The sequence below is a fragment of the Etheostoma spectabile genome, chromosome 14 (assembly GCF_008692095.1).
Source record: "Etheostoma spectabile isolate EspeVRDwgs_2016 chromosome 14, UIUC_Espe_1.0, whole genome shotgun sequence".
Taxonomy (NCBI): domain Eukaryota; kingdom Metazoa; phylum Chordata; class Actinopteri; order Perciformes; family Percidae; genus Etheostoma; species Etheostoma spectabile.
The window spans coordinates 5,928,245-5,942,733 of record NC_045746.1 but is presented as its reverse complement, the minus strand read 5'-3'; the positions used below and the strand labels follow the sequence as shown (position 1 = coordinate 5,942,733).

At 39.9% G+C, this 14,489-nt stretch overlaps 1 long non-coding RNA gene across 1 annotated transcript in view; it reads left to right on the top strand.

The window, feature by feature from the left end:
- Positions 1-9,012: 9,012 nt before the first annotated feature.
- Positions 9,013-14,489, top strand: part of LOC116701832 (uncharacterized) — a 20,331-nt gene continuing 14,854 nt past the window's right edge. The window contains exon 1 of the long non-coding RNA XR_004335012.1: positions 9,013-9,123. This is a non-coding gene — a long non-coding RNA (uncharacterized LOC116701832). The remainder of the gene's footprint in view (positions 9,124-14,489) is intronic.

Sequence of the window (14,489 nt, the reverse complement as noted above, 5' to 3'; positions counted from 1 at the left end):
TTCCTAGTATACCATGTCAAAAAAGCCACAGGATAATATGTCAAAAAAAGTACTAAAATAGCCAAAGTATGTTGTGTCCAGAAAGCCACAGTACAGTATCTGGAAAACATCAATAAAAATCCAAAGTACAATATGTCCAAAAAAGTGATAAAATAAGCTAAAGTATGTTATATTGAAAAAAAACGTGATAAAAAAGCCAAAGTGTAGTTTGTTGAAAGCCATGTCAAAAGAAGTGATAAAAAAATCATATGTACTGTATATATAGTATAGTATGTCGGAAATTCATAGTATAGTATGTCAAAATAAGTCATAGAAAAGTATGTTGGAAAAGTCATATCGTAGTATGTTGGAATTCATTGCATAGTTTTAAAAAAAAAAACTCTTCCTATATATTATGAAGATGTGATTAAAAATGCCACAATGTAGTAAAAGTGATTAAAAAAGCCATAGTATAGTATTTTGAAAAGTTAAAAAAGCCACACATTTGACTTTTTGAGGAGCCTGGGATTGTTTTACCAACGCTGTTGTTATGGGCTGATCATTCTACTTGCAAGCCACAAGCCTCACAAAAACATATGTAGAAAGTATGTCCAAAAGTGATAAAAAAGCCATAGTATAGTATGTCGAAAAATGTAGTAATAATATTGTATTTTTAAAATGATTATGAATTAATTAATTCATCTGCAATTATTTTATTATATTTATGATATTGTCATAAAAAAGACACTTTGACTTTTTTGGCAGAAGAGCCTGGGATTGATCTACTAATCTTGTGGTTAAAGGGGGACCAAATCCAAGCCACAAGCATCCAAAAAGAAATGTCTAGTTCAGGGGTGTCAAACTCATTTTAGTTCAGGGGCCGCACACAGCCTAATTTGATGCCAAGTGGGCCGGACCATTAAAATCATAGCACAGCTCATCATAGCTATAAAAAACAATAAATCCATGTGTTTCCCTTTGTTTTAGTGGAAAGAAGTAAATGCTAATGCTATTTCGTTAGCAATTATGTGGCTGGCTTTTACCGTAAGGTGACCAGATTTCTCAGACAAAATCTGGGGACATTTTCAGCTCAGAAGCGTAAATATCTCCAAAACACATCATGTTTTTAATTTTTGTAAAACTTAAAACGGGGACACTAGACCTAGAGCTGAGTATCGGATACAAGATAAACTATTGAGGAAATATTTTCCTTTGACAGTGATGCAGTATTAAACGAGATCGCTGCAGTCGGCAGAAGCAAGCTACAATGGAAGTTAACAGGAGAATTGTCCAGCTTGTATTTACGTTCATAAACTAGACTGTAGTTTGTCGGTAAAAGTCACAATCGTTTTCCAAATTTTGCATTGAAAAGCTCTGAATGATCTCATGAAAACAGCCGCCAACGGCAGGGCAACTAAAATCCAAGACACAGCTTGCTGTTTAATTGGTGGTACAAGTCAAAAACCCAGAAGAATCTACTCAATGCCGTGCTTTTCTAGACTTACAAGGCCTGTGTATAAAAAAGGCATTAATATTGTATATCAAAAATAGTCATATTATAGTATGTGATTCTATGAAGTTACAGAAATTGGTGGAAGTTAGTGAAAGGGAGAGGAAGCTAGCAGAAGCTAATGGAAGTGTTCCGGTCCTTTTGTTGTAATTACAGTTCTGTCTCTGATCTATTATGTCATGTTTCAGTTTTAAGTATGGAGTATGTGATTCTAAACTTGTCGGTATCGTGACAACGCTAGGACAAAGGTGTGGCCATTAAATATGTCGGACTGAGACAAAAGTTAGCAAAATGGGTGTGGTGGCATATTATGTGTTATTAACATAGGAGCATCACTTTTTTCTTAGAGTGTGATAATTGAAGGTTTTAATGGGACATTACACCAGAGCCTGTGACTGTGAGAACACCCTGCTGAACAATGCACATTCAGGTGGAGACTGCATTCTGGTGCGTGTGCTCTGCCTTTCAGGAACTATAGTGTCTCCATACAGAAAGAGGCAAAAAATGTCACTCTTATGCAACTCCATAAGGTACGGTCTGCCTCTCCGTTCCAATTGGGACTACTTCCTCCCTAGGAAGGTGTTAATGTCTCGAGCGCACAGCTCAGATCACCAAGCCTTTTGTTAAATGTGATGAATGCAAAATTGCAACCGATCTTCTTATCTTGCCAGCATGATTTCAGCTACTGGCACCTTGACATTCAGTTAGATTTCCCATGTAACATTTGCAATTCCATTTCCACTGCCCTGCCAAACATAAGTTACCCCTTTTGACCAAGTAACCCTAAAAATAACACTGAACAATTTAACCCATTTTTTTTTTTTTTATATCTCAGAAGCTTACTATTTAGAGAGTCAACGTTTCTTCTATGTTGATGGCAGCTCGCCACGGTAAAATTTCTTCCTCCATGGTATCAGAAATAGGGCAGACGCACAACAGGGTTTCCACTATGCACACGGAGCACTTCCGGTCCTTCAGTTGTTTATGAAACGTCATAAAGTCATAATTACCAAAAGGGGTTAGTCAGCCTTCACTCACGCTCATATGGCGCCATTTTAATGCTACCGAGCACTCACCCGCCGTTAGCATTCCTTTGACTGCCATTCATTTTGGTGCCACTTTGACAGCACATAACTTTACTTCTGAAACTTTAAAAATCTTTTTGTGTCTATTGTTTGTTTCTAAAGAAACATGGCAATTACATTACTCACGTTATGGCTCCGCAGCAGGCGGTTTTGTGAAAATAGGCTAACGATTGTGTCATAAACCAAATGACTTGCTGTCACATATTCAACAAATCACCGTATTGTCAGAAGAAGCTCGCAGACAGTTTCGAATTACATAAGCTGTTTAAGTTTAATTACAAATGTTGACTAGCATTTTAGTTAGCAATAATTAGCCTATGTCTTTGTTATCATCAAACATATATCTACGCTCTCCGTCTCTGCAAGATTGGGAATGATTAAGATTTCTCTTGCACAGCTACCAGAAGACCTACAACTTTCAGACAGGTTGCAGACGTCACATCTACGTCGTCAAGCTCAGTTGGAGGCTGCGCAGACACGATCAGCTAACACTGGAAAAGTGCTTCAAATTACACTGTTTCAACAAACTGTTCCAAAAGGAAGTAACATAAAGTGATAATACAAAATTACTTATTAGTTACCGGTATGATGACTCAGGAAGCAATGCTAAGCCCATATTTTCCATAGGCATCGTACTTGTGATTTAAGGCCAGGTAGAGGAGGAAACCTATTGTTCCAGTTAAAAGGAAGTAAATCTATAATCTAGTAAATTTATCTGGGAACATTCTAGCCTCCGTTGTGAAGTAAATGGCTTCCACTATGTCCAGTTTTTCCAACTGCTTACACACAAAATCGTTTCATGTCATAAGATTTATGAAACCTCTCACTCAAAGTGCAAAATCTCCCAAACCATAAGTCATTTCTCAGCCTTTCACTCAGTTTTTAATTGCATTAAACACTTTTTTTCAAAACACCACACACAATTCTTTAACTAAGACACAAAAATATTATGCTTATGCTATATCACTATGTTTTTGATTGGTTGTGTTTGGAAAAAGGAAAGCAAGTCAATTGAAAACTGAGTGAAAGGCTGAGAAAAAGCTGATGGCTTTGGAGATTTGGTGTGCAGTTTTGCACTTTGAGTGAGACGAGAGGGTTCATAAATTGTGTGCCATGAAAAGATTTTGTGTTTAAGCAGTTGGAAAAAAAACTGTAAATCAGATCAATTGAAAAAGGACCTACACACACAGATTACCCATTACTTGGAATTCACACCACATGATCGGTAGAGATCAAGACACGCTTTATGAGGTGCAATGGCAGTAAAAACTAATGAATGCCCCATGAGGGGTAAAGCCTTTTCCTCGATAGCATCAAACAACCAGCAGGTCTAGTTAGACCCATGGCAGCTACAGCTCCACCCCAGTGTGGAGGAGATGATGCTGGAGGCTGATCCGTGCACACCTGCCTGGGCCTTTGAAGCAGCAGAAGCACTGCTTTTGGTCCATCTCCAGGGGATAGGATGTGGCTTGTGTCGGGATTTCTACCCTATTACAAAAACACCTCTGTGGGTTTGACTTTGTATCAACCTGTAGGGTTTGGATTTTTGCAACTACTCAGCTACTGGCTTTGTGGACATTCTATCAGATTACATATTCAGATGGGATTAGTTTAATAGTTGCATGTGGAGCAATGTAAATATTGCCAGCCAACTCCAGTGCTAATCCTGCTCAAAAAGATTAGCCCTCAACTACCAACAGACAGCCGCATCCTTGAGGCCCGCTGCCGAAGCAGGGCCACTAACATCTCCCGTGACCCCACCCACTTGGCCCACCACCTCTTTAGGCTCCTACCATCTGGTCGGAGATTCAGGGGCATACAAGCCCGGACTACTAGACTGAAGCACAGTTTCTTCCTTGAAGCAGTGAAACTGTTAAATGGTTGCTAGTCTTATATCCTAATTTATCAAACCAATGTTCACACATACAAACCTATTTATGTATCTATTTAGTACTGAGGCTGCTAACTTATCAGGAATGTGCAATACCTTGTCTGGTATCTATTATATATAGTAATGCGCACTGTGATGGGACTATTTCACGTCTTGCTCTTATTTACTGCCTTTTTTATTGTTTCTTTCACATTTTTAGTGTTTGTTGTGTTTTTTTAATTCTCAGGGAGTATCAACATAATTTCGTTGTCAGACGGTAGTGCAATGGCAATAAAGCTTCTTATTTCTAGTTGTATAATTGTAAATGCTGGCGGCATCCTTCAGCTTTGAGGGAAGGAAGCTGTAACAAAAAAAACATTTAAGACAGCTGGGCTTCATTCCAGTATTGCTGGAGGGTAGAAGTGAAACTGTAAGAGAAGATCACCTGCAGTTTGACAGCAAGCTTTTAATATACATGGCTGACAGGCAACAATCCAGAATCTGATTCAATAAACCACAGCACTAATGCTTGTACAAAAACATATGATAAAACATGAACAAATTGATCAGATTTTCTGTATCTTTATTATTATCGGTGTATAAAGTGAGTAAATTGTGTGAATATTAAATCAAATGACTTTAAGAAAGTAATCATTCAATTGAGGGAAGTGGAAAAAGTTGACACAACATTAACTGGGAAACCAGCCTGCCTGTCAAACTGGGCAGTTGATAACAATACAGGCCAAAACACAAAACACAAATTCCATCACAGAACAGAAATTTCAAAAGGGTGAAAATCCTGGCATTAGCATTGTTGTCTGAAAAGCTCATTTTTTAACTTAGCATGTTTCCTTAATATCTGATGACACATTGGTGATTTTACAGTAGATATATTACACATTGGACCTTTAACATATTAACTCCTGAAGTTGCAGTTGCTGATTACAAGAGCAAGAGACATGCCACAGAATTCTCATTCATTCATTTAGCTCTGTTTTTGGTCTCCACCAGCTGCTGAGAAAAATATCGGACTCTTTAGCTGCTAAATGCTCCACTATGTTGACTAGCTAGTCGCTAACTGTGAAACAGCACTTTTCTAAATGAGCTGAAGATCTTCCTTCTGTTCTCCACAGAAAAAAAAAGTCTTTCAACATTTCTTAGAGCCATGTATGTTTCACAACTCTCAGGAGATCCTTTTGAGTTAGAATTGTATGAGAAGAATTACGTCCAAATCTTTACAGTAAATATGAAGCTACAACCAGGGGGAAACACTTTTTACACAAGGCACTATTTCTTGGCCCATGCACTTGGAATAATAAGGTTCTTTAGAACTTTACAATCAACTCATGATCAAACTACTTTCTCTAATGTTTCTAAAAATGCTAACTTTGTAATTTTTCATAATGGCTTTGGGTTTAAATATTTTAGAACACAAAGGTCAAATATTGGACGTTTAATATTTTGGTATTCCTATTTGTACTCTAGGAAAGTAAAATCTACGACATGTTGTGAACGCTCCTTTAGATCTGGATGTGGCTCATCTCTTTGTGGTTAAAGGATAATTTGGGGGGTTTTCAACCTGGACCATTTTTTCCCATGTATTGGTGTCTAATGTGAACAGATATTTTTAAAAATTGTTCCAGTATTGTGCGAGAACTCTGAAACCGACAGCCGCCAACCAGGCTGCAATGTAATCCTATAGTGCAAATGTACACCACCGGTTTCTTCAATTGCTGTTTTTACCACTGACAGGCTCAGATTGTTATTCTAACACTGCAAATTATTTGGTTCTTACCAAGGTAAAAAGGATTTAGAAGTGTTGTATAATTAATTTTAGATAACTTATCTTGTTTTAAGAGAGAATTTTTTATATTGCGTGTTCAACTTCACACAATAATCTTAAATCAAGCAAGCTGGTCAAATGAAATTATCTTGCTGCATGGACAGATAATTTCACTTGTTTTGAGTACCTTTTCCCTGAGATTGAGTGTTTTTATCATGTTTTTAGACAACCCTTATTGCAGTGAAGTGTCTGACAACATTATGAAGGGATCCTCACATAGATAGACCATTTTGTTAAAGAGTAAGCTCCTTTTTTCTTTAACCAGAAACAACTCTGAAATCACTTTCCCCAAACTTACCAGACTCCATATTAATAAACAATACTTTCAGCGTGTGTAGAGCCAGCATATTTTCATGTGTAAATGGGTGAATTAAGACATTTATTTCAACCAAACCACAGTGGGGATTGTTGAAACAGTGGACAGACGAACAAATACGGCTTTTCGTAGTTTTATTTTGTTTTGTTTTATGATGATAAAACCCTTGTTTATTTAAATTGAGTCTGGTGGGTTTGGACATAGCGATTACGGGTTTTGTTTCATGTTAAAAAAAGGATCTTACTATTTAACAAAAAAGTCAACTTCTGTAGGGATCCTTTCCATAATGTTGTCAGACACTAAGAATAAGCCTGTCAGTAGCAAAACCAGCAATTTGAGTGGATGTAAACTGACGGTGCAAAATTGCCCATTAACGTTACTTTCTTGTTTCACCGAGGTTGACTGCAGCGGCCTCGCTTATTACTGGACCATTTTCAAAGATTAGAGTTAGTCATTAGTCACTTAGACAAAAAAAACATATGAAATTAGAGTCCGGATTGATTAAGTGCAAGGCTCGAGGCTGACCCTCTGACCCTGATCCACAGTTTTAGCCGTGAACAAGTCAAATATTTATTGCATATACAAAACTATGTCAGAAACAGCTGCACCCATTGCTATCATCTGTGGAAGATTCCAAAACTTCGGTCAGAGCCAAGTCCTGATGATGCAGCCACATGGTCCAAAGGCCTCCAATAAGACCCCCAGTTCAGCAGCAGAGCCTTATATTCTCCACAGCCCTCCACTGATGTTTTCCATTAGCTTTAAGTATACAGGCTTACCTGAGCTTCAGGCCCCCTACCTGGCTCCTTCTCTCCTCTAGGAGAGAACAAAGGCCCTGGGATCGTCATTACACGCCACGCTGAAAATTGAGCACAGATGTGAGGCCGTTTACGCTAAACCCGAAAGCGTCTTTTACAGCCACATAAATTCATCAGAGTCCATTCGTTTGATGTCAGTAGAAAGCAGTATACATCACAGGATTGACAAAGTATAGGTCTTTGAAGTAAACCAGGTATTTCAAAGGTCATTGGATTAAATCACTGTGGCCATACCTAGATCACATCTACATGTCTGTGCAGAGAAAAATGTTCAAGCTGTTCAACTCTACATGAATAGCTGACATGTTGGATGCAACTAAAAACACCCCCCACATGTGTGCACTGTGAAGTGCAACCAATGCAATCATCTGTGGAAAACTCATTAGCAGCAGATGTGATAAATGTGTTTAATCAGATAATCTGAGACGATAGTTGTTGTAATACACTGCAACAATACACCTTTGTGTAGTTTTACTTATGGAAAGTGACTTAGCAGGGTCTTTCAGGGGTGGTCTTCCCTCATTAGAGCATTGTGGGCAGATAATACAGTATTAGCCATGGCACCACACTGTGTTCACAATAACACAGAGAAAAAAAACTGCAAAAATGTGGAGAATAATGACCTCCCAAAGAGGCTGTGACTTGGGGGTCAGCATTTTTTTTTTTTTTTTTAAGATTATTTTTTGGGCATTTATTAGGTGTTTATTTATAGAGGACAGCTGAAGACATTAAAGGGGAGAGGGAGGGGGAATGATAGTCAAACCTGGAGCCGCTGGAGTAAAACCTCCACATATGGGCGCACGTTCCACCAGGTGAGCTACCCAGGCGCCCCGATACAGCATTTTTTAAAGTTGATATGCTAAAATCGCATCAATATCCCATTCAATTCTACGTAGGGAGATTTTAAAATTAAAAGTTCAGACAAGTAAATAACTCTGGCTAAAGTTTAGGTTAAGGTTTGGCAACTGAAACAACTATATTTAAAGCTCGGGCGAGGCTATGGTTAGGCTTGGGCAACTTAAACAAGTTTGGCTAAGGTTTGGGAGAGGCTGGTTATGGTGAAACAACAAAACCTTTAGGTACAAATTAAAACTTGACTCACAGTGTGTTTTGGGTAAAAGTCATGAATTAAAGGCCAATGTATCTGCCCATTCACCCTCGACCACAGCACCCTTACTGCACTTTCTGTCTTGCTAGTTGCATGCTGGACTACTCCTACACATTGTCCCTCTACGGATGGAAATCACATTTTTCTCATTTTGTGTAAGAATGAATTAGCAATTTCAGATTTTAGAATATTTCAATATTTCGTTACTTCTTGTTGATGTTCAAAGTAGTTTCAAACAATACGAGACTAGCTTGCCCCGCCCTCCTTGTCATCCCTCCCCCTGTGCTTCCGCGCAGTAACCCCCCACCCCCAAATTGTTCTTGTCGGTTTTTGGCTGGAACGCTGGAACACTGTGTGTGAATGCTTTGTGGTGCAGGTGGGCACATTTTGGTTTTGTAGACCCTGGGCTGTCTACAGAGACCACGTTTTTTACAGTGTGTTCTGGGGACAAGCAGCTAGATAGATAGTGAGGATATATTTTTTACAGTGTGTTCTGGGGACAGGCAGCTCGTGGATAGTGAGGAGATGTTTGCTGTATGTGACAAAAAATCTTGTAGCCTAAAACACACGTGACATCGCTTACAGCACCTTTAAGTTTTGGTTTATTAGGGATAAATAACAGCTTCATTTGTTCATTATATCATTCATTATATCGTTCATTATATTTGTGGTCACTTTGAATTCCACCTACTTTTCTTCAGCTCTCAAAGTGGCTTGAAACAATTCCCTTTTTTTATGTGAACTGTGTATTTTGAGCAACTCTCACGGAATTGTAATATGAACACTGTGGGGACCCTTTTCTCACCTCGGTTGTTTTATTTCCACTTGTATAAAGTCAAATAACGATAAGGAGAGGAGAGCCCTTTGATCATATTTCTCCACTGGATTATTTTTACTTGCACGACACGGCTCATTGACAGAATTGCAGTCCTTTGCTCTATTTTAGGCTTTTTAAGCTTCTTATTTTCTGGTTCTTGGTTGTAGCCTTCATGACCAGCAACCTTCCCAACAACCTCCCAAGATCAAAACGAGCTCAGCATTATGCACTCTTTCTTCATAGCAAAACTCTTTTATTTTTTACAGCAGTTGACATGACATTTTGGTAATAATCTTCTGTGCTCTTCAAATGTTGTGATGATGACTGATACTCTTTAGTGATTGAATGAACAGTTGTATCTGTATAGAAAGTATGAATTCATGTAAACGTAAGAAAAGGCCCTCCAAAGAAAAAAAAGATGACAGAATAGGGGATTGACATTACACGCAAAATGTCCTAAAACACAACTTTATTCAAACACACACACACACACACACACACACAGCACAATTAGTGCAACTCAATTACTGCATTTAACCCATATAACGCAGAGGGGGTCGAAAAGACATTAGTAGAGCAGTACACTGACAGCATCAGGGCAGCAACTTAGGGTTCAGTGTCTTGCTCAGGGACACTTTGACATGTGGCCAGAGGAGCCTGGGATCAAACTGCCAATCTTGTGGTTGAGGGGCAACCACTCGGAGCCAGAAAAACACCCATATGCCTGCCCATGAGATGACGTCGCATAATGTTGAATCCCCAGTGTGTTCTCCCTCCCTACCCAGCCCGTTCTAATGTACCATTCGTTCAAAAAACTACGAAAAGTCAAGCACTGTAATTCATAGCATTACACTTTTTTTTTTTGCTGTATCACACATTGACATTGACGGCCGCTGCAAATGAACACAGCGGCCATGTAGAGAGACGGCGATTGGGGGGGGGGGGGGGGGGGGTGTGGGTGGGGGGGGGGGGGGGTGTTTAACATACAGGACATTCAAGCCAGAGAGCGGAGTTTGCTTCCGCGGGGAGAACCACATCCTTTCACAGACAAAATTTTTGTGTTTTAATCCAACCACAAACTTTTTCTTAATCTTAACTAGTCGTTTTGGCGCCTAATCTTAAAGCCCCAGTGTGTAAAGTTTGTAAATGCAAATGGACTGTATTTATAAAAACATGCTTTTCTAGTCTTAACGACTACTCAAAGCGCTTTTACATAGCTCAAGATCCATTCACCATTCACAGAGTGGAGGGTTGCACTCTTTGCTTGCAACGACGGCTGAATAGCAAAGAGAGAAACAGATTTTGAAGCAGGGTTGGGACTGGGCCTTACAATTTGTGCACAATTCTGATTGGTTTAGCAGGAAGGTGAACGCCTCCAACAGCTGATTTGATGAGCTACATTTCAATCAGGAGAGACTAGTTGCAGATATGCAACAGTTATACACAGCATGATAAAATGTACATTTATTTGGATAACAGCTAATTTGATTTAGGAGTGCATTGATTAAAAGTTAGGTCTTCCTGAAAGAATTTTCGCTGAGCTACATTTGTAACAAAAAAGAACAGGTAATATGTATATGATGCATGCCATGTCAGCTAAGTTTTGTTACTACCACATTCATTATTAGTAAAACAAATAAATTAGATGAGATGCAAGCTCACATCCATAATTCTGAAACATCTTGCTACTTCCTGCCCTCCTGCATGGTCACACACTGCATGTTGACTGGGTGGTGAGAAATTGGCCATGCAGATACCGTTTCACAAATTCCATCAGGATTCGCTCAATGACTGAAGAATTTCTATCTCTGCACAATCGTGAGTGTCTTAGAAACAGCACCAAAGGTTGAGGTACTAAGGATAATCCGTTTTTCCAAACAAGATCACAAGGCAAAGAGTGATCTGAAAGAGGCTGAACATACAGGCGGTGCTCTACCCCGCCTGAAGGATATTTACTGGCGAGATGAAGCGTTGAAGGTTTCCAGCAAATTAGAGTTCAAAAGGATTAATTTCTTCGAGACGTCATATGCTCACAATACCACCTGTTGGTCGAAGAGTGTAAAATGGGCACACATTACCACCATTACCGGCAATGTATTTTGTGTAAAGCCTTACCCTACAGTCACATTCTCTACAAAAAAGAGCTACACACACTCGCTTGATTGCTGCTCCTGGGCGTGCCCGGCGTGCCATCTGTAGCGTTTAAAGACTCTATTTGTCTATTGTTTATGTCTAAAGAAACAAGACAATGTATAAAAGACTCCCTTACCTTGTACCTTACGTTGTGGCTCTGTAGCAGACATTTTTGTAAAAATAAGGCTAACAATTGCGTCATAACCAAGCGACTTGCTGTTGCATAGTAGAGGAATTACTGTAGAGTTCAGGATACGCTCGCAGGAAGTTAGGGTTAGGGTTAGGTTAGGGTTGGGGTTAGGGTTAGGTTAGGGTTAGGGTTGGGGTTATGAAACGTTGACACTTTGTGCCGTAACCGTTTCAATCTGAGCATGTGCGACTCAAATCTGCACTCGACTCACATTGGGAAGTGACGCTTTGTGTCATCGCTCAGCGATTTTGTCTATTTTTTGCTCCGTTTTGCTCGTAGCAGTGGCAAGCTCATCACTTGTCACGTCTCTTTTGCAGCTAATGTGACTGAGGGTTTAGAAGTAACAAGCCATTCACATCAATAAAGTGTGTCTTTACTGGTGGTAATTGTATAACATAACTGTATAATAAACAACTTGCCTTGAGAGGAATGCGTGAAAATCAATCCCTTGGTCATGATGTAATAATGTCAGGAGGGAAAATATTAGTATTCTAAAACTGGAAAGTGGTAGTGGTTTAACTGGCCAGAGGGAAGTGAATGTGCTTGTGTAGCTCATGTATTTACATTCCTAGATTTCTCGACGCACGCTTCGAAGCCTCGGCACAGAATGTAACATCACTAATATTTACAACAGGAGCTGCAAGAAAAAAAGGCTAGGAGAATCACTAAAGATCCACACCACCCAGGTAATAGCCTTTTCTCCCGGTTAAGTTCAAGAAGGTACTAGGCACACCAGGCCAGCACTTAGAGGCTCAGGCAGAGCCACTAGGATCCTAAAAGAGGACACTAATGTGTGTGTAAATCACTTCTTCATAATAGTTGCATATATGACATTCTTTGGTTAAATGGTGGCCAATGATTGGAAGCTGCCTTTTCTAGCTGATGATCTTGTGTTGAAAACCTTTTTTTTTTCTGGTTCAGGGAAACCACGCAAGCAATCTCCCACATTTCGCCTGTAAACTAAAATCAATTAATTTGCAGCACAAGTTTCTCACCCCTATATCCAGCAGGGTTTCATGCTGGCAGACCCCACACAGTGTTAGAGGCTGAACAGTTGGTGGTGAGGCGGGGAGAGGCAATGCAATGCCAGCCCACACTGTAAAACTGCCCACAGTTAATACTTCTTGTACCACCAAAAACCTGACATGATGGTTCTGGGAGGAGGCAGAATCTGAAAGTTAAAGAAAAAAGGTGGTAACACTTTTCTTGAAGGTATCTACATAAGAGTGACATGACACTGTCATCATGAACACATGGCACTGTCCTGACACAGTTATGACACGTGAACCCTAACCCTAAGCCTAACCATAACTTGTTAAAGGAACACAACCGAACAAGCAATCGGAAGGTTGGTGGTTCGATCCCTGGCCCTGCAGTCCCACGTCGAAGTGTCCTTGGGCAAGACACTGAACCTGGTGCTGCACATCGGAGTGTAAATGTGTGTGAGTGTGTATCTGATGAGCAGGTGGCACCTTGTACGGCAGCCTCGGCCACAGTGTATGAATGTGTGTGAATGGTGAATGTATCCTGTAGGATGTAAAAAGCGCTTTGAGTAGTCGTTAAGACTAGAAAAGCGCTATATAAACACAGCACATTTACATTTACACTCCACCGTTTGTTGAAATAGGGCTTATCACGGTCTCCCCTAGCTGTCAATACAATATCTGCCTAGAAAATTGTCTAGTCCTAATCTGCATTACTATTTGTACTCGTAAATATGCAGTCCACAAGAAGTAATTAGGTTGTTGTTGTTTTTTTGATTAATCACTTTTACTCACAACATGCTAACTGGCAACATAGAATTCCATTCACTACGCTAAGCTAACTAGCGGCGGCGCTGTCACTGTTGTACTGGACTAAAACAATGCATGCACTGAGACAAAAAATGCATTGGCCCACCTATCTACATCTAGGTCCAAAGAGGTTTCAGTCTGAGTCAAGACCGAGTCCAGGACAAAAAAAGGTCTTATGCATGTCAGTGTCAAGACAATCATTTTGGGTTTCACTTTTCCTCCAATATTATTATTAACATAAAAAAGACACCTGAACTCGGTCGAGACCAAAAGCCATATTGGGCAAGACCAGATGCCGAGACCGAGACAAGTCAGAGTCCAAATACTAGCGAGTCCGAGACAAGTCCGAGACCATAGAAAAACGGTCTTGAGTCCGGACTCGAGTCCAAGACCAGACTCGAGTATTACAGCCCTGTCTAGGGGAGACTGTGATAAGCCCTATTTCAACAAATGGTGGAGTATTCCTTTAAGACAAAACTGAATGACACTTACTAAAAGAAGCGTTATGTCATAAAAAAATTTGACTTGTGTATAAGGTTTATGAGACGTTCATGACAGTGTCATGTCACTCTTACGTAGATACCTTCATGTAAAGTGTAACCAAAACGGCAAGTGAGATTATGTAGCAGCACATTGAAATCCAATCACTTTTCATTTGTCATGTATTCCTTGAAAGTCACAGGTTCACAAAAAATACTCTTTCCAGCCCCAGTCCAGTCAACACGTGGCCTCCGGGTGCTCCATCACAAGTTTCCATCTGCCAGGTGTCAGACAGTCTTCCTCTGTGTGAATATCAACCAGTGCAGAAAAATATCAGCAAGACAAAACTCTTATCTGTTTTTGGGTTCACAGATTAAAAAGACAATGTCAGTGTGTGATGGAATTCAGTGGATTTGTAATCTGAACTGAGCATGAATCTTCTCAAATCCCTCCAGCATCTGTGTTGATGCTTTGGACATGTGAGTAATCAACCGTTTCCTTCTGGAACACAGCGCTGACTGGAGGAATTTCAGAATTGGACTGAACT